Source organism: Dermacentor andersoni, chromosome 7, assembly GCF_023375885.2.
Source record: "Dermacentor andersoni chromosome 7, qqDerAnde1_hic_scaffold, whole genome shotgun sequence".
Classification (NCBI taxonomy): domain Eukaryota; kingdom Metazoa; phylum Arthropoda; class Arachnida; order Ixodida; family Ixodidae; genus Dermacentor; species Dermacentor andersoni.
Genome location: NC_092820.1, coordinates 65,419,696 through 65,439,572, shown reverse-complemented (window position 1 = coordinate 65,439,572; position 19,877 = coordinate 65,419,696). Strand labels below are relative to the sequence as shown.

At 46.3% G+C, this 19,877-nt stretch overlaps 1 long non-coding RNA gene across 2 annotated transcripts in view; it reads right to left on the bottom strand.

Annotated features, from left to right (window-relative positions):
- LOC129385763 (uncharacterized) overlaps positions 1 to 19,877 on the bottom strand; it is a 207,160-nt gene that overhangs the window by 135,593 nt on the left and 51,690 nt on the right. For both annotated transcript variants that reach the window (XR_008613316.2, XR_011895685.1), the window contains exon 3: positions 15,589 to 15,671. This is a non-coding gene — a long non-coding RNA (uncharacterized lncRNA). The remainder of the gene's footprint in view (positions 1 to 15,588; positions 15,672 to 19,877) is intronic.

Below are 19,877 nucleotides of genomic sequence, written 5' to 3'. Positions count from 1 at the left end.
CACGAAGCCTGTCTGAAGGCGTTGGTTTGACGACGACGGCATGGAACAGTGGGGTGACGAGCATGTGACGATGGCATGAATACGATGGCATGGCAACGGTGGTACCAAAACGGATGCATGATAGCGTGTGTCTGAAGACGATGCAATGATAACGATGTCATCAGAACAGCGACACCATCTTCATAAGCCTATTTATTTGTCCACTGCAGGACGAAGGTCTATGCCAGCGATCTGCAATTAGCAGTTGATAAGCTGTTCCTTAGCAATATGTACTTACAACTTGCGACTGCAAATTTATTACTCCATCACACCACCTAATTTTCTACCACCCTCGTCTACCGCTTTAGTTTCGTTGGTACCCATTCTCTTATGGTCCTCCGCTTATCTGTCCTACGCTACAAGTCGTCTTTAGAGCCCCATTTTTTTCTCTTGATGGCTACTAGAATATTAGCTATCCCCCGCTGTCCTATGATCCTCACCGCTCTCTTTCTGTCTCTTAACATTAAACCTAACATGTTTGTTCTATCACTCGTCGCACAGTCCTTAAGTTGTTCCCGAGAATTTATTGTTACCCTCCAAGTTTCTGCCCTTTATGTTAGCCTATGCAGAACGCAACAATTGTGTTCTTTTTAACGAGATTGGCAAGCTCCCAGTCAAAATATCGTAGTGCCCGCTGCAGGCACTTAAGCTCACTTTTATTTTTGTGTAAGTTTCCTTCTTACGGCCTGGGTCTCCTGGGAGTATTTGACGTAGGTAAATGTACGCCTACACAAACGTATTGCGCTACGTACGTCCGCGTGTTGTCCCTTATGTTCTTCAGTGTAACACTAAGCGCAATACAATTATGAACATCCACCAACCAGCCCCGCTTATTGCTTTACAGACATAACCTTCGTACCATCATAGCCATAACATAACGTAACATAACAGATTCAAGAACGAAATAATCAAAATTTAATGACGGCAGAGATAATACGAAAGAATGACAAAGAATCGTTGAAGCCGATGGAACGACGAAGGCGGTATGACAGCGACGTTGCAATGCGAGGATGTTACTGTACTGGAAAAAGGAGTACCAGCGAAACATAAAGGACGCGCACACAAGGAAAATGCGTTAGACATCGACGGACGCTGGGCTTTCAAATGTACTTCATTGGAATTCACATTGCCGCTGGAAATATATACCTTACCAGAACCGTCAAGCTGCAAGAAATCCGCCGATTCCAAAATTTTATTCGTGGGTTGACTTTTTGTCAATTTCTGAGGCTTTTGCTCTACGATCTCGCCGACAAGGGAGCTAGGCTTAACGGGCGCAGCCTGCTCGCAGCGCGGCGGTGCAGGCAGGCCTACGTCGAGCCCCGTGCTTGCGTTTTCCCGTCTCTGTGCGTGACTGAAGCGGCAACACGTGCTTTCACCTAAAGCGAAGCCATGCCTGAAGTCGTAACTATGGAAGGTATGGACGTTATTAACCCAGGAAGATCTCCATCTGTTGGCGGTTGTCTGTTGTCGCATGTAGAGGTAGCTTTACGATTTCCGAAGCTACCCAAGGAACATATCAAGATTATCGTGCGTCCCAAGGGAGGCGTCGACATATTCGAATCCGACGTAGTACTGCTCGCTCAAGCCCTGGCAATGGCGGTGGTCCTGCCTGAGGAGCAAGCGAAGGAAGACACCGCGTGCCCAAAGACGTAACAGAATATTTTAATCATCTCCACCCAGCACGCCTCTAATGCGAAGGCCTATGTGAGACTAAATAAAATCCATACCACGTACTACACCTACGAAGTATCGGCGTGCATCATCGCCCTCGAGGGTACGTGCAAAGTCGTAATAAGGCACATCGACCCCTCTCATGACAAAGAATCACTTAGAAAAATTATTGAGAGCGAAATAAATCACATGGCACAACAAGCCAGACGAATCAAGAACTCGCACGTAGGCGTGATTTGGTTCAGAGGCATGCGTGCGCCCGACCACGTTATATGCGGCACGGCCTTGCTGCCATGTCTTCTATGCCGACGCCAAGTCGACGTTTGCCCTTTTGCGGCCACGTAGGCTACCGTGTCGACCTTTGCATCAGCAGCGAGGAAGAGAGAAGTAACTACCACGGTTGCGGAAAAGCAAAAACTGAGGACGAAGAAGAACATCAGTGCACCCCCAAGTGCTAGCGTGCAGCGGGCCCCACGACCCCGGGGACCGAACGTGCAAAAACCGATATCCAAATCCCATACATCGCACGACGCCGACACCGAGGGCGCCGACAAATAGAAATGAGGGCACAACTGGACGAAGAGTCTTACGCCACCAACGCAATCGGCGACAGCTCATCGGCTGCACCAACTGCAAATCCAAACCGAGGCAAGGACAACACTCCTTTAGATAGAAATGCCAGTCTCGCTCCCAATTCTTCAAGCGGGCCACGCGGGCCGACAAGGTCAAGGGAGCGACGCAGCCGTCGGGGAAGAAGAACCCAAGCAAAGAAACAAAAGCTGAGGCAAAGCCAGAGCATAGGCTGGATTACTGCATCCAAACGCTCGAAGCGGAATATAGGCAACTTAGACGCGAGCTCGCAGAGCTTAAGGAATCCTCTAACAGCATGAAAGGAAAATTCGTAAACCGCCACGAGGTGAGCAACAGTAACCCCGGACCACTAGCCGGGCAGTCGAAACGCAAGGTGCTCAAGCCGGAACCTTTTAGCGACACTGAGGAGAAAGAAGAACAAGAAGAAGTTTATTTCACCACATAAGCACACTGACTGAGGGCGACATAACCGTCGTCAGCGAGACACTGTCCGCAGCCTTGGTTTCCCGCGTCAAAAACGAGGGTAAATTGAAAAAGACCTTGAGTAGGATTATGGGAATGCTCTCGCCCACAGGGTTGATAGTAACGCGACTAGAAAGACCTAGGTCTCAGTCCAAACGCAGACAAAGAAAGCATATTGAACTGCTCCCAACCGGATCAAATACCGACGGTGGCGCCAAAGGTTTCGGAAAATTTCACAGTAAACAAGATGGCGATCACAAATAACACTAATGTTCAAATTTGTCAGTGGAACTGCGCTTGATTCCAGGGTCCGTTAGGACGCTCGCTGAGAAGGAGATCACTGTATAGGGATATCGCGCATTAGCGTACAAAAGCGAAACGGGGAGAGGCATCGCCGCCGTAGTTAAGCAGAGCGTCGCCTTTGTGGAACACACTGGTCCAAAATATTGGAGCGGACTAGAAGCACAACTGACCAAGGTCGTACCCAATTTATCGAGCAACGCGAATGTCTTGATGCTTAACGTCTACAGTTTGCCTGTGGATCGGAACAGACTTTAATGCTATATTCCATTCCCCAATAAGGGCAGCCAGAAACGCGCCCCTCTTAACTGCGGGGTTCTTCAACGCTTCGAAGACGGAATGGGGATACGGCTTTACCAGCAAGAAAGGCACAAGTTTAGCCCGATCTGCAGTCGATTCCAACGTCACGCTTGTTACGGATCCTAAGTTTCCCACCAGAAGCGGTAATCGGTCAGTCAAGGCACAACGCCATACCTCGCACTCTTTTAAAATATCGAGGGTACGTGGAACAATCTCCAGGAGGACTTGTGGAGTGACCCCTGCGTTATCGAAATCACGGTGCAGGCCAAACCCAAACCTCCGATCAAATGCGAATACGTCGATGGGGATCTTTTCCGGAAAATTCGAGCCGAAACGGCCCCTCAAACAAATCCTTCAAAGATCTAAATGCCAATCTTAGACAATCCGTGAAGAACGCGACGAAAGGAATCGCCACACAAATTGAAGTCCCCAAAATGGACTCGTCCTTGGCGCACCTACGGGAGGCTAAACTCGCTCTTGCAGAGAGGTGGAAAACGAAGAAATGAAATGGCGGACTACGAGCAAAACAACGAAATAGTTAGTCAACGAGGAAATAGAGTGGTATTCCAAACAACTGGCCCTGCAACACTGGGACGAGACATGCAACAAAACGGATGATCGCATGAGAAGAGGTAGTAAGTGAAATCTGCTTTAAAGACTCCGCAGCGACAAACAGTCCAGGAGTGCGTTAAATCTCGCCGTCGATAGGCTCATACATACGCAGGTCATCTCGGGCCTCACAAGTGATGTAATTGTCAAGGGCCTCGCGCGAACTTACGTAACCATCAAGGAAAGAAATTCACAAGGCATAAATGCGAGATTGGGCTACACCGGGCTGGACAGGCGAGAATTAGACGAATCTTTCACAATTTCGGAAATCAGGCACGCATTCTTAAACTTAAATGGAATATCGGCCTGGGGCCAGACGGGGTCACCAACAAACTCCTCCGGAAGCTGGACGACCAGGCCATCGAAATCCTAACGGGCAGATATAAACGATGAGTGGAGCTCGGGGCAGGTCCCGTCGGAATGGCGCACAGCCAAGGTGGTGCTCATCCCCCCAAACCGGAAAAACCTCAGCACATAAATAATGTGCATCCCATCTCTCTAACACCGAGCATTTGTAAAGTGGCCGAACATGGTGTACACAATCGAATCGTCGAACACATAGGAAACGATGAAAATTTAGGCATAATCTAATATGTTTTAGAAAGAAACTCTCCACACAGGACGCAAAGCTCCTCCTGAAAAGATCAATATTCGAAAACGAGACGCGGGACGTCCAAGAAATCATTGCACTCGACCTCGCTAAGGCCTTCGATAATGTGGCTCACGAACACATCTCAAACGAAATTTCCTCTCTCAACCTAGGGTGGAAATTCTTTAATTACACTGTCATTTCTATCGCAATGGAAAGCGTTCCTTCGACTGGGCACGACCTCGGGCAGTCCTTACGAAATGGGCAACTGGGGAAACCCTCAGGGCTTTGTCGTATCCCCGCTACTATTCAAAATCGCCATTGATAAACTCCCCGAAAGGCTGACCGAACTCTCAAAAATAGGCCATGCAATCTATGCAGACGATATCACAATCTGGTCCCCGGGGGGATCCCTGGCCGATCTTGAGCAATCTCTCCAGTTGGCCATAGAGGTAACGGAAGAATTTCCTACATGCATGGGTCTCAAGCTTTCATCGATCAAATCCGAACTCCTCCTGCACAGGCAGTCCTGGCAGGGCGTTAGGAACCTCGAGCCTCTGGAAACGCTGACAGTCGAAATTACGACACGAGAAGGGCACGTCATTCAGAGGTTCAGACGGTGAACTCTATCAATATTTTAGGACATATTATCAACGCCAAAGGCTGTAATGCAGAAGCTCTAAACAAGCTAGGCGCGCAGGCGAAAAATATACTGAGTGATCACTACAATCACAAGCAAAAGCGAGGACTCAAGGAGGAGAACCTACTCACTGTCTTCCAAGCTTTTTTCATCAGTCATATTACTTCCACCGCACCGTACCTCAAATGGGGAAAATTCAAAACAACAAAGTCGACACGCTCATTCGGTCCGGCGTCAAAAGTATGCTCGGTATTCCACAGGCCGCTAGCACGGTAAAACTATTCGAATTCGGAATCCACAACATCACAGTCGAATTAATCGAAGCACACTTTATTTCACAGTTCTATACAGGCTTTCCTAAACTAAGCCGGGCATTAAAATTCTCGATGAAGATGGTATATTCCCTATACAGCCCAGGAAAGTATAAAGGCAGCGTGCGTACCGAGGAACATCCACCCGGTATAAAATGAAGGTCGAAGAAGAGCGCGGGCTAGAACCATCCTTCGACGAATCGATCCTTACGGGGCAGATACATTCTTCGTGCACGCTGCTTAATATGGAAGCGAAGACAGGTTTGCAATCTTGGTCGCTGGCGCGCTCAGAACACTTATCTGCGCCGCGTCAATCTACGCTAAACGCGCGACTGAATCGGAGGAAACGACGAAAGCCTTGGCTCTTCAAGGTACAAAACGCCCGACGACCATTTTCTCCGACTCGCGCACGGCGGTCAGGGCTTTCTCATCCGCTCTAGTTTCAAAACACGCAGCCGGCATGGTCAACAGGTCCTTTCGTGTTACTGCAAGCGAAGAAACTGGAGGTCATAGCATAGCGAGGCTCCCGGCCCACGTGAACGATATAGATAACCAAGCGGGTTGCAACTCTAACAATCGGGCCAACTGTTTGGCGCATGAATTCGCGAACCACGCCCGAGCTAATGGCCGGGCTGTGCCACTGGATTGCCCCTTAAAAGATCACCGTACCACCTATCACGAAATTATGTCGCATTGCAGACACAGCAGCAGGATATCCCCCCCCCCCCCCCAAGCCAACTGAACAGGGCTCAGGCCGTTACTTTCAGGCCCTTACAGACGAGATCCTACATCATCCCCAGTGCGCTTAGTTGGGTAGAACTCAACTTCCTGCAGTGGCGCCACAATTGCGGTCACGCATGCTGCTCCTTCGACCAGCTGTTCTGGCTGTGCCCGTACAACGCGGGCTCTCACCTTCAATACAAGTCCAAGTGTGGCGCCTTGCTGAAGAGCTCGGAATGCACGCACCAACTACAGGTCATCCAGAGGGTCGGCAAAGTCGCAGAGTGTCACCACCCTCTGTACCTTCATGGGCGGAGCCGCCAACTTGATTGGGGTGCCTTCGGTAACATGGGGTGCATCGATAACATTCTAGAAACTTCCCATACATGTAGACGCGTCCTGCGCAGAGCGATAACATTTCTTAGACGTTAAAAGCGCTCACCCGTAAAATATAAATGAGTTCACGTGTCAATTCCCTGCTCTCAAAAGGCATCGTCTTGATGCTACAAACATAACAGGAGAGTGAAACACAAAAGTTCACTTGTTAAAAAAAGTAACATAACAACAAAAAACAAGGCCCAAGGTGACACAATGAAAAAAAAAATTCCAAAGTTCAGCTATGCGACGTCCCCCAAATTCATTACCTCTGGTGGAACGTCTTAAGTCGGAGAACATGAACTACTTCAGGTCTTGAGCGGCGCTGCAGTGATAGCGAAATGCCGTCTGGCATGACCTCCCAGTCGAGTGCGCCAATGCGTCGGATGATCTTCTATGGTCCGAAATAGCGGCGTAAAAGCTTCTCGCTGAGTCCTCATCGGCGTATAGGGGTTCAAACCCAAACACGTTCGCCGGGCTGGTACTCAACGAAACGTCGTCGGAGGTTGTAGTGTCGGCTGTCGGTCCTCTGTTGGTTGTTGATCCGTAGGCGGGCGGGCTGTCGGGCTTCTTCGGCGCGCTGGAGATAGGCAGCGACGTCAAGATTGTCATCGTCAGTGACTTGCGGCAGCATGGCGTCGAGCGTCGTCGTCGGGTTTCTTCCGTAATCCAGCTTAAACGGTGTGATCTGTGTTATTTCTTGCACCGCCGTGTTGTAAGCGAATGTTATGGACGGCAGGACGGCATCCCAGGTCTTGTGTTCGGTGCCGACGTAAAATGCTAGCATGTCGGTGAGGGCCTTATTCAGGCGCTCCGAAAGACCATTCGTCTGTGGGTAGTAGGCAGTTGTCCTCCTGTGCCTTGTCTGACTGTACTGCAGAATGGCTTGGGTGGACTCCGCAGTAAAGGCCGTTCCTCTGTCGGTGATGAGGACTTCCGGGGCGCCATGTCGTTGCAGGATGTTCTCGACAAAGAATTTCGCCACTTCGGCTGCGCCACCTTTCGGCAGTGCTTTCATTTCATGGCAACGGGTGAGGTAGTCCGTCGCGACGACAATCCACTTAATTCCGGTTGTTGACGCCAAAAGGGTCCCAATGAGTCCATGCCGATCTGCTGAAACGGACGTCAAGGAAGCTCGATTAGCTGTAGTGATCTCCCTGGCCTTGTCGATGATGGGGCTGCGGTAATTGAGGCTGCAAGTCAGGAACTCCAAGCGATCGCTGAACCTCATCTTTCACAATGTCAGCGATCGAAGCCACTTCAGGCTGCGACAAAGGCAAGACCTTGCGCAATTCTTCGCACACAATGGCCCTGATGGTCTCTTGGAGATCCGCGGAGCCCAGTGCTTGGATGGCGCACTGAGGCTTGAGCGCTTGGCGGTTATATTGCCGAGTGCGCATTTGTAAAGTTTTCTCAGTCGCCGTTGCCTCTGCCAAGAATTCGGCTACGGTCATCGGTGGGTTTCGGATCAGTCTGGAGAAGTGTTCTTGCTTTACGCCTCGCATCAAGTAACGCACTTTTTGCTCTTCGGCGATTTCCGGGTCAGCGTGCCGGAAAAAGACGGGTCATCTCTTCCGTGAAGATGGCGACGGTCTCATTGGGTGGGTGGCCTCGGGTTTCTAGCAGAACTTCGGCCCTTTCTTTACGGACAACGCTCGTGAACGTCCTCAGGAAGTTACTGCGGAACAGGTCTCATGTCGTAAGGGTGGACTCCTGGTTCTCGAACCAAGTCCTCGCGGCATCTTCCAAGAAGTACACATGTCGTAGCTTATCCTTAGAGGTCCAGTTGTTGAATGTCGATATCCTTTCTAAGGTTTCCAGCCAAGTTTCCGGATCCTTCGACGCAGCTCCACGGAAGGTAGCGGGCTCTCTGGGCTGTTGAAATACGATGGGTGACACTGGGGCTGCCATTGTGGTTGCCTTGGCCACAATCTTCTTGTTCTTCTCAGGTAGACGTCCGTGCTCCGGGGGCAGCTGTTGAAGAGGGCGGCTTGCTCGATGGTCCGGGACTACGTTGGTGTTCTCTTTGCGGTCCGAGCTTGGATCACGGCTTGTCGGGGGCATCCGGTACATGAACGAAAAGCACCTCCACCAGATGTCACTTGGTAGTGACGGTAAAGAAAGCAGCCAAACTGGGAAACACGAAACTAGGGTTTTATTGGGCGAACCTGTGCCCACAAACAGCGTCAAATCTGATCAAACAACGTTAAAATCTGATCAGCGGGTCAAACGCGTCGGCTATTATAGATCAGTCGTCGAATGTTCCAGAGTAACCACTGGGAACCGCGTGCCTTCCACAATGTTATACACCATTCGCGTCGCGCATACATGCAATCAGATTACACAAGTTTCAGCGACAACATACAGCGGATAGAAGCATCGATAACATTCTAGAAACTTCCGATACACGTAGACGCATCCTGCGCAGAGCGATAACGTATCTTAGACGTTAAAAGCGCTCACCGATAAAAGATAAACGATTTCACGTGTCAATATTGTGAATATGTCGTCTATGTACCGTAGGTATGTGTGGGGCTTCTCTGCAAAGCACGACAGGAAATGTGTTTCTAGAATAGCCGTAAATGTGATCGGGGAGGGTGGTGCAAAAGCCGCACACATACTTGTATCATGTATTTGTCTGTCGGAACTCTCCTGAACTTCGAATTGTTTATGTATTCGAAGTAATTCAAGGAGAAACAAGTAGACTTCTATACACTGTTCTGCGTTGCGTTTAGACAGCGTTTCTTTTATTGAAGGTAAACCATCGGGGATTAGAATGTGGGTGTACAGGACTGCGACGTCGAGTGTTGGAAGAATTATGTTTTGGGGTAGCGTACCTTTAGTATTAATGTTCTCCAGAATTCTCAGTAGGTGTGCGCATCTTGTATAAATGACGGAAGTGTTTTGGGAAAGTCACCAAGAAAGTGGTAAAGGTATATGCACATGGTTTCTGTTGGGTTGTTGTTTGATAGTATCGGGCGCCCTGGGATATTAGCGGTGAACGGTTCAGTGGATGAAATATTATAAATTTTTAACAGGACGTATAGCGCCGGCAGTTTTGTTCCTTGCTTTAGGGAGTTGCATTTTGTGACAGCGTTATCTATTAATCAGCCAAAAGTGATTTCTGCCTGTTTTTAATTGTCGGTCTGCACGATGACGTCGGATCATTATCTAGCTTACGGAATGTCATTCCGGCAACTAAGATTTGAAACGATACTACTCTGTGATGTAGTTATGTTTTTAGGTCGCGTAGACGCCTTGGATTGCCTTATAATTTCTTTGCTGAACGGTAAAAGATATAGGTCAAGCTCTTTTGTTAAGCAGTCCAAGTGGATTGGGCTCTAAGTGCTGTCGTCCCGGTGTCCGGTGCGTTGTCCTGTGCAATAAATTTTTTGATACGCATTCGGCGGAAGAATTCTGAAAGGTTCTTGTGAAGCCCGAATTCATTTATTGTGCTGTTCGTCTGACAAAAAGTTAGGCCCTTACTGAGCACATCTATTTCTTCTTTGCTTAATGTTTTTAGAATGTCTACAACATTACACTGGTTTAATATTGTGGTGGCTTCCGCCACGTGTGATATTTCTGGAGTAGAGGTCCCTCTTGTTGGCATGAGGTGCCTGTGTGCTTGGAATGTTGTCTTTCGATCATTGTTTGCTTTTTCCTGTGTTTTTGAACCATATTTCTAGACTGTTTTTCTTATTAATGTTCTAACACTTTCTTTTCGTCCGGTGTCAGAGCTATGTTCTGAAGTCTGTGGCTAGAACTTTCCAGTTGTTCTTCCCGGTGTTCTTTCATGATATTCAAAAGTGAGAGTGGGGCTCTATTGAGGGTTGTTTGCCAGTTTACACGATGATGTAGTAGGAGGGTTCCTACAGGCGGAAGAGCCTTCAGTGTAACCCCTTTAGGATCGTCTTGTTCTCTGTGCAAACTACGTACATTGTCACATGATAGGTGCAGCTCACACGTTTTTCGGTAAGTTTTCTCGCATGTAGGAAATCTGTGCTTCGTGGCAGAGAACACTTATTAACTTGCGATGGCTGTCATTCATTTGGCTTTTTGCAGGTAGGTCTACATTTTTTAAATTTATTTAACCATACTGCAGGCCAATTCTTTGGCCCTAGCAGGAGGAGCATTTTCGGAATGACAAAACAGTAAATAAGAGCAATAAATTAGCAAACAGCAAAAGGGGCAAAAGCAACAGCGCTAACACAATGAAGCAATTTTCAACAAAACAAAAAAAACAGACAGAACAGAACTAAACCAGCAGCAAATACCTACATTTATACAAATGCAAGTATCTATTGCTCACAAAAGAAACGTTCAAGTTCTGCAGAAAAATCTTCGGCCTTGGTAACACTTGGCGGCAACTCATTCCACTCTTTAACTGTCCTAGGGAAAAAACTGTATTTGTAGAAATTAGTTTTCGCAAAAATAGGTCTCAGTGAATGTTTTGCTGTGTGCCTTGTTTTCCTTGTAGCAGCAGGTTGAACATAACTTGATTCAGATAGGGCGATTTTCCCGGACATAAAAGTGTGAAGTAACAAAAGTCTGTTTATTTTTCTACGTATCTCCAACCTTGTAACGTTATTATGTTTCATCAGAGACGATGGTGAATCAGTCCTTCTATATTTTCCGAATATAAACCGTACAGCCTTTCTCTGAACACCCTCAAGTTTTATTATATCCTTCTTAACATGCGGGTCCCACAGCGCAGACGCGTACTCTAACTTCGACCGAACACATGGGTTATAAGCTAGAAGCCGAACACTTACAGGAGCATTTCTTAGTTTCCTCTTAAGAAAACAAAGCTTTTGAAAAGCTGACGCACAGATGTCTGAAATGTGCACACCCCATGAAAGATTACTGGTAAGAGTTACCCCGAGGTATTTATATTTATCAACCTCATTTATAGTGCTGCCGTTAATGTGGTAAGTGAAGGTACTCGGACATTTTTTCCTTGTTACACGTAGAAGAACAGTTTTTTTCATATTCAGTTCCATGTCCCTGTTCTCACACCAGTCGTGAATTGCCAGAATTGAATTGATTTTGAGGCGATATGCCGAAGAAATTTCTTGGTACCTAACAGAGCTCTTTAACTTTTCACTAGAAATGGGTGAAAGAGGCGTAGTCATTTGCATTCGAGATTGTTTTAAAAACCACACAATCATAAGCAAATAATCTGATTAAGACATCCTTTGGTATTACCTTCGTTAAATCACTTATATAAATTAAGAACAACAATGGCCCTTACACACTCCCCTGTGGAACCCCCGAGGTAACTGGCAGCACACTGGAAGAAAAATCCTGCACTTGTACAAACTGCTGCCTATGATTAAGGTACGCGGAAATCCACCTAAAACAAAGAGTGGAAGTCCAATGCTCTCCAACCTAAACAATAATTTATTATGAGGTACCTTGTCAAATGCCTTGCAAAGGTCCATAAACAATACATCTAGTTGGCCAGTCATGTCACTAAACAAATTATGACACTAAACAAATTATGCAATGTCGATACCAGCTGTGTAACTGTTGACATACACTTTCTGAACCCGTGCTGATGAACCGATAAAACTTTATGTTCGGAGAGGAAGCCTTGTATGTGCTTAGTAATCATATGCTCTAACATCTTACAGCACTGACTGGTCATTGAGACAGGGCGGTAGTTAGAAGGCAGAAGACGGCTGCCCTTTTTGTATATGGGAACGACTCGCGCCAGACGCCAATCATCAGGTAATTTCACACATTTCTAGTGAAAAGTTAAAGAGCTCTGTTAGGTACCAAGAAATTTGTTCGGCATATCGCCTCAAAAATAGGTTTGGGACACCGTCTGGCCTAGTAGCTTTACGCGTATCAATATTTAAAATCAATGCCAAAACCCCTTCACGCGTTACCCGAATGCCCTGTGGGAGGTCCATTGCGGTGGTTCGTGGCTCATATTCTTAACACTCAGAAAATACACTTTGAAAGTACTCGTTAAAGGTCTCCGCTATGCTAGAAGGATCTGTCTGAATGACACCATCGACATTCAATTTGGACGCTTCGACTTTTGTGTTCCCTAAGTAGCACCAGAACTTAGAAGGATCGTTTCTAATGAACTCCGCAAGGCTGTTGTTGAAAAAAAATATTCCTAGCTTGCCTAACTTTCCATAACAAATCGTCTTTAAGGTGTCTGAACTGCTCGGATTCTGTTTTACGTTTCTTCCTCCATCGTTTTAATTTTCTTTTACTCTGAATTATTTCTCTGGTGATCCATGGATTTAATCTACGCTGACGGAGCGCTTTTAGTGGCACAATGTTTTCGATACAGTGGTGAATAATATTACGAATGCGCTTCCATGCTGCTTCTATATTACTTATAGGACCGCGCAGATGAGTATCCAAATAGTCTATTATGGCCACATCATCCGCCCGAGCGAAATCCTTGATAACTTTTATCACAGAAGCATTTTTTTTGCCAATCAGTGTCTTTAATCCATGAGTAGAAAATTAATTTGTGATCTGAAATACCCTCCTCAACTAGCAGAGAGCCTCCGCCGAAAATGTCACTGATAAATAAAAGATCTAGGACTGCATTTCCTCTTGTGTTTACTTTCACGACTTGCTCGAGGTTAAGGGAAAGCATAATGTCCAATATGGCGTCTCCAGGGGTGGAGCAACCATAATAAAGATCTTGCCACTTAATGAAGGGCAAATGAAAATCCCCGGTTATTATGATACTTCTTCCCTGAAATTGTAGCGCGTGATCGTACAATTGTGTCAAATACAAGTCATCAGTATTGGGAGGGCAATAAACAGCGACAAGAACAAACGTAATCTCAAAAAACTCGACTCTCAAAAACAGGCTTTCGTGGTTATCAATCTGGTCAAATACTTGTACGTTGACTCCTTTTCTAGCAGTGACAGCTACGCCGCCACCACGTGAGCCTCTATCCCGTCTGTACAGCTGATAGGCCGGCGAAACAACTTCATCGTCTCGAATAAGCTCATTCAGCCAAGTTTCCGTTATGATACAGACATGTGGTTCATACAGCAGCAACAAATCTTCAAGTTTATCGAATTTATTCACAACACTTCGAGAATTCAGAGAAAGCAAGCGTAGCTGGCAACGCTGTAGTCGCTAGCTAGGTGCAACCACTGGAAGGTTTCGGCAAACACTTCTGGGTTTTGCTACTGCTTTTAGTGAATGGGAGCCATCGTCCCATGTGTAAGGGCAGTCGTCAACCCTAGCCTGCCGTTTACTAGACACACCTTCTTTCCGCATGGCGTGGGTTCTGTTTGCCAGGTTTCTTCCCGCATGGCTCGCTTGATTACAGCTCGGCTTCTGTTTGACTCTGTATGCGTAGGCGGGCGTGTGGGTGTCTGTGCGAACATTATGGTAGTGTATTTTCTGTTCTCTTTTACAGTTGTGTCTGTTTGCACTTCCGGTGACATTGTTTATTGAGTAGTGGGTGTACTGTGGCTTCAGTTGTCACATATTCCACTGTCTGTGTTCCAAATTTTCCGAGGTGAATGTCACAGTTGTGTTCGGGGTTGCACTGTCGGCGGAGTCAGTGGGGGTTGTCTGCGAGGTAAATTCAAGGAGTGTTTTTCTGTGCTAGCTGTATTCCTGTGCGGTTTAAGTGGAAGTGTTCCCATGCTATGTTTCGTGCGGTGCTTCGTGTATTTCTGCGTGGTGCATTATGCCAACGTTCTTGTTGAAATACTCTAAGTTGAACACTAACAAGTTGAGTTTGTTGGTCTCCTCATTGTAATTCAGGAGTGTGCTTGGTGGATTGTGGGTGTTGTTTCTTTTGTAGGCGGTGAGCAACAGTTACGGTAATGTGTGCGTTTGGGCGAGCGGCTTGAATTGTTTGTATTACGTCGCTCATAGACTCGATCATTTCCGTGGCGCTGGGCGCTGTCTGTGTTGAGGTTGTCGCTTTCTACATTGACAATGAAGTGTGGCGTCTACCAGTCCCGTCAGAGAATATGTGATGTTCAGGTATTCAGGTACCCATTATGGTATTTTACGTACTGCACGTTTGAGCCTGGTGGGTATCCATCAGGTATCTATACTGGCTGTCTCCAAGGACTGCTAAATGGGCAAAGGATAACAAGGGGCACTCACCCTTTTACATCATCGTCAGCTGGCATGGAAATCCAAAATCAAGAATGGGGCTGACAGATGGAGTAGTGCACTGTTGTGTATATGTTTTAAACGGGAATAAGGTGCCTCAGAAAAGCTGCCCAAAGTTTTGATAGGAGAACCTACCTTCGGGAAAGGCGACCTCGTCATCGTGGGCATGTTAGTTTTTACGGATTAGTAGAGTGACATCACGGGCGGTTGTTGTATTTGGGTGCTGTATGATTTCTTATTCTTCCTCTAGCGAGCCGAACGGAAATTTGTTTCTAATGTACAGAGCTGCGCTTTGTCGAATGCATTACAATGTTCATTGAAGTGGCTGGCTAGTGTTTTAGGTAAAGTGCGTTTTGTATCTCCTTAGAATAGGTATTATTCTCTACCTACATAATTAGCGCACAGTATTATCTTGATGACAAAGGAGGACTGATGACTAAAGATGCAGGCTCTCTACTCATGTAATGTAGCAGTTTTTTAAGAGGTTGGTTGATGTTAGGTGGGACCCCATCTATTGCGTTTCGCTGAGGAAGAAATATAAGCGAGATTGGTGCTACCAGCAAAATGTCATTAACACACATTTTCCAATTAGTACATCTTCTCAATTGTCTGCAAATTGTCAACCATTGCATATCCCACTGATACCGAAAGAAACGTTCACACTACCACTTATATGTCAGAGTGGACCATTTGTGACTTTTTCGCTAGCATTATTTTTGTCTTCCACTAATACAAAGGTGTCAATAACTGTACATTAAAATTCAGAAACTGGAAAATTTGTGCATACCTTCTATCCTTCGTAAATATCGTTCGTATATTTATGCTCTTTATGAGTGAATGTTTCAGCATAAAATATTTAGCTTACCTATATGCTTGCTGACTCGCATTACTGGCCCTGGTCGATGTCTTCGCCCTTCTACCAATTTTGCATAATACTTATAGCTGCGCCTGAAAGATACAATCATATTACATTAACGTGCGGAAAATGCATTTGTCTACAACTGAACATCTTTTTGTGAGAGCAGCTTGCAACCATCGGTAAAACAATTGTCCAGAACCTTTCTCGCAGCGACTGTCAACAGTAATGCCATTCGCATTTTGGCAATGCAGCTTGAACACATATTTTTTCAAGTACAGTTTATTTAAAATCTGTAGTGTTCATTTTGAGATTTTATGTACTTCGCGTATATGCGGTATACAGTGCCTCCACAATTATCGCACTTTTCTGTAGAACTCGTCTGCCAGGGTCACCCATGAGTATGGCTGCTTGACGACAGTATACGGCGACACAGTGAAAATAGAACAGCATGGAAATGACGTAGATGAAACGAAAGACACCGTATGACGCCGACAGCACAAATACGGATATATGACGCTTTATAAATGACTACGTTGGTAGAACTACAACTGGAGGACGGCAGAGACATCACGAAGCTCTAACGATGTTATAAGCATGACAGCCGGACGACGAGGCAATAACGGAGACACAAGAGAGATAGTGTGACCAGGGCGCAATCACGACGATGTCATGAATTACCGAAAGTTTAGTTAACATATGTTCATGAAGACGGAATGACGTCGATGTAATGGCGAATGTATTAAAAACAACTACGGCATGACAACAATGGAATGACGATGCCGGATTGAGTGACGGAATTCTCTAACGATGACAGCGGGAAAAAAAAGGTGCAATGACAACCGGATGGCGAGGCTGGAAATACGATTATGGTAATAAAACAGATGCAGAACAGCGACTTCTGAAGAAGAGGCAAAGAGGATAGCATGGCAAGGGCGGCATAATCTCGTTTGAATGACGGCAACATGATTACAATAGGATGACGAAGAAATAATGACGCATATGGTACGATGAAGGCGGTATGAGGAATTTAGTGGGATGACAGTGGGTGCGACGATGGCGTGAAGACGACAGCTCAACCACAGTCTACTGTGTAAGTTAGAAAGACACGGATGAAACGACCACGATGGAATCTGAATGGTGACTTTGCAACACAGGAGCGAACACATGACGCAAACTTATGACAAACGTGCAATAATGACGATGCCGCGAGAATGGTAGCAGATTGATTTTGAGTGATGGCAAGTTATCACAACGATGGCATGACGAGGACGGGATGACGAGAGTCTGATGGTGAAACCAAAAATATGTTAGTGCAGCGACAACGAAGGCATCACGACGACAGTATAAGTAGTGCACGTTGACAGTATGACGACGATAGCGTGAATTCTATAGATAGATAGATAGATAGATAGATAGATAGATAGATAGATAGATAGATAGATAGATAGATAGATAGATAGAATTGCCAAAGTACGCAACGACTGCTAATCTCCTTAAAATACGAATTGATTTAGGATGGTGGGAAGCTGGAATCGAAGCATTTGATTCTTTACGTTTGGTGGCAAATTTGCATATTTCAGCACTTAGAGTTACGATTGCGCAAGTACTACTCTTAAATTCATGTTCTGAAGTGAAAAAAAAAAATATAGTTCTTTCTGGTCCGTAATTTACGAAGGCAGCTCCACCTGAAATTGCACAGTGAAGCCAAACTGAGAAAACAAAGTACCTGAAAAATGTTTGTTTCTGAGAAAAATTAGGGTATTTTTTGTATTTGCATCAAAGACAAGCTATTTAGATAATTTGCGCTTATGATGGCCAAAATTAGTCTTCCACGGCAAGCATAAAGAAAAGATGAGCCGCCATTTCACCCTTTGACTGTGGATTACAGTGAAGCTGGTTCGGAGGTTGGACAAGTACCACGACCGTAACTGATGCTCAACGACGTTACTCAAGCACGAGTGCCACAAGCGATGGACGTCACTCGCGCATGGACGCGTACGGAAGTACAGCATACATCCTGATTATCCTACACCGTCCGCCTAGTGCAAGTGCCTTATAAAGGTAAATAAATGTGTAAAAGTAAATTGCGTCAGCAAATGCGTTAAGTATGACTTGCACACAAGCTGTAGACATTATGTTTCGGGCTCTAATAGGCATATTCAAGACAATTCTGTTACGCGGACAATGAAAGACAAAGCTCTTTTCCACCTGCCGTTTCCGGTCCAGGCTCATTCATCCTCACTCTTGGTTCACTTGGCCTGGCGCAAGTGAATTGTTGAAAAAATTGAATTTGTCAAAGTAAAATGTGTGTAAAATTCGAAAAGTTTGACTTCCACACAACCCAGAGACAAGATAACTTTGGAGTGTATTAGGAATATAAGAGAAAGCATAATTCTGTCACGCGGAATCTGAAGCAAAATCGCCTTTCGAGCTGTCGTGGCGGAACTCTTGTTGGATAGCGTTTACCATAAGGTCTACTGGGGTCGCAGCATACAGTGCGACAGATGCAACGGGCACAGCGCCCAGACATTCAGAAGAAATACATTATGTACACGTGTTCGCCATGAGCACAGGCACGCACGGATAAGTGCAGTATGCACGCTCAGTCTCGTTGACCCACAACTTGGCGCAATAAAACCTCAGCATCAAAGTATAAAGGACAGCTCGTATGAAGAATGGTTGTGGCTACGCGGCTTTTTTGAGCCGTCTTAGGTTTTCTTAGGTTTTCACTTGGGATCTAACTTCGAGGAGGCTTGTGTTTGTCTGCATGTTACACCCTTCAATTTTGGATAACAGTCTGGCGAGAAGGCCTCTCACGGTGCATAGATAAGATTGATTCGCTGCAGCCGATTTGTTCGACTTTACTTCCGGGTTAGCGTTGCCACAAACTGGAGTTGAGTGCATTGAAGGTTCTCAAAAGAGACAGTCCTTGTCTCTAACTTTCGAGGAAGACTGCAGGAGAGCTGCCGTTGGTAGGGCGGAGTGCAAGATTCTTTTCACATCAACAACTCTAGTGCATTTCTTTCGTTTCCAATCATGAACGCATTTGTTTGTCAGCTTTCAAATTCCACGCCAAGATCAGTCAAGAGTACTTGCAACTCCTCATCGGCTGCCGTTGTTGTTCTTCTCTTACGGTGGTTCAGAGCTGAAATTGTCGATGGCAGACGGTGGACTTTGACCTGGCTTCATTTCGGTAATAGCCAATGGCACTGCCTGCTCGGAATGCCTACATAATGTGCGTCATCATAGTTGCGTAACTGGTAAGAGTGACGTTTTGTCCTTTGAGACCTCTGATATCACACTACGCATAATCCAACAGCCTTCGAAAATTGTAAACCATTCTGTGGAAGCAACTGCTGGGTAGCGCGCAGGGACTGCATAGATGCTCCAGCATAATGCGATGCTTATCGCCCGAAGGACTCTTTAGAATATCGGTGGCGCCGTCGGACCGCTCGCCTGTAGCTCGAAGACCAGAAATTCAAGCCGCTTCTGCACCGCCCAGAAAAGTCTTTAGACGTTGAAATCATTCTTTCCTCAGCTTTTCATTTTCATGCAAAGGTGCCTTCAATTCCTCCGAACAAGCACGCCAGTGACGAAGTTGTTCGTCGAATGTCTGCAACTGGAGAGTCGGAAGCTTGATTAATTTCTACGGCGCGCTGTCAGCTAGTGCCAGTGCTGAACGCGCATCTATGAACGGGGCAATCGTAGAACAGATTTTGACGAGGTAGTCGAGCGTCCTTTAGTTTCGCCACCATGTTCCGCGCAGCGTCTTGATAAGTCAATACAGTTTCACATTCTGTGGGGAGTTCGTCCTCAGCAATAGCGTCCTTTATCTGGGCGTTAAGCTTGTATAAGTCCTCATTATTTGCGTGTAGTGGTTCAATCAAAGTTCAAATCTTTGGTCTGCCAGTGCTTCCTATCACGGCGTTCACTTCATTGGTGAGACGCTTATCCATATGGCGTCGCGTCGTTCACTCTTCTTTGCTTTTGAGGACTTTGAGGCGGTTCATCTTGTGCTTCAATAATATGTGACTTCGCACATCTTCTCACATGAACGCTGATTAGGTGTCTCATCACGGTGAAGGGCAACGATGGATGGTGCAGTCATTGCGTCCCGCCTGGCTTTCGCCGGAGGTTTCCGTTGTCCTTACGCCATGCTCTCTTCCGTTTCATGGTTCCCCATTAGACCTGCAGGCGTGTAGTGTCCGCGCGACTACTACCGGCGCGTTTCGGTCATGGCATCGGCATATAAGAAGCATATACAGTGTTAAGGAGCGGGCACGTCCTGTGCTACC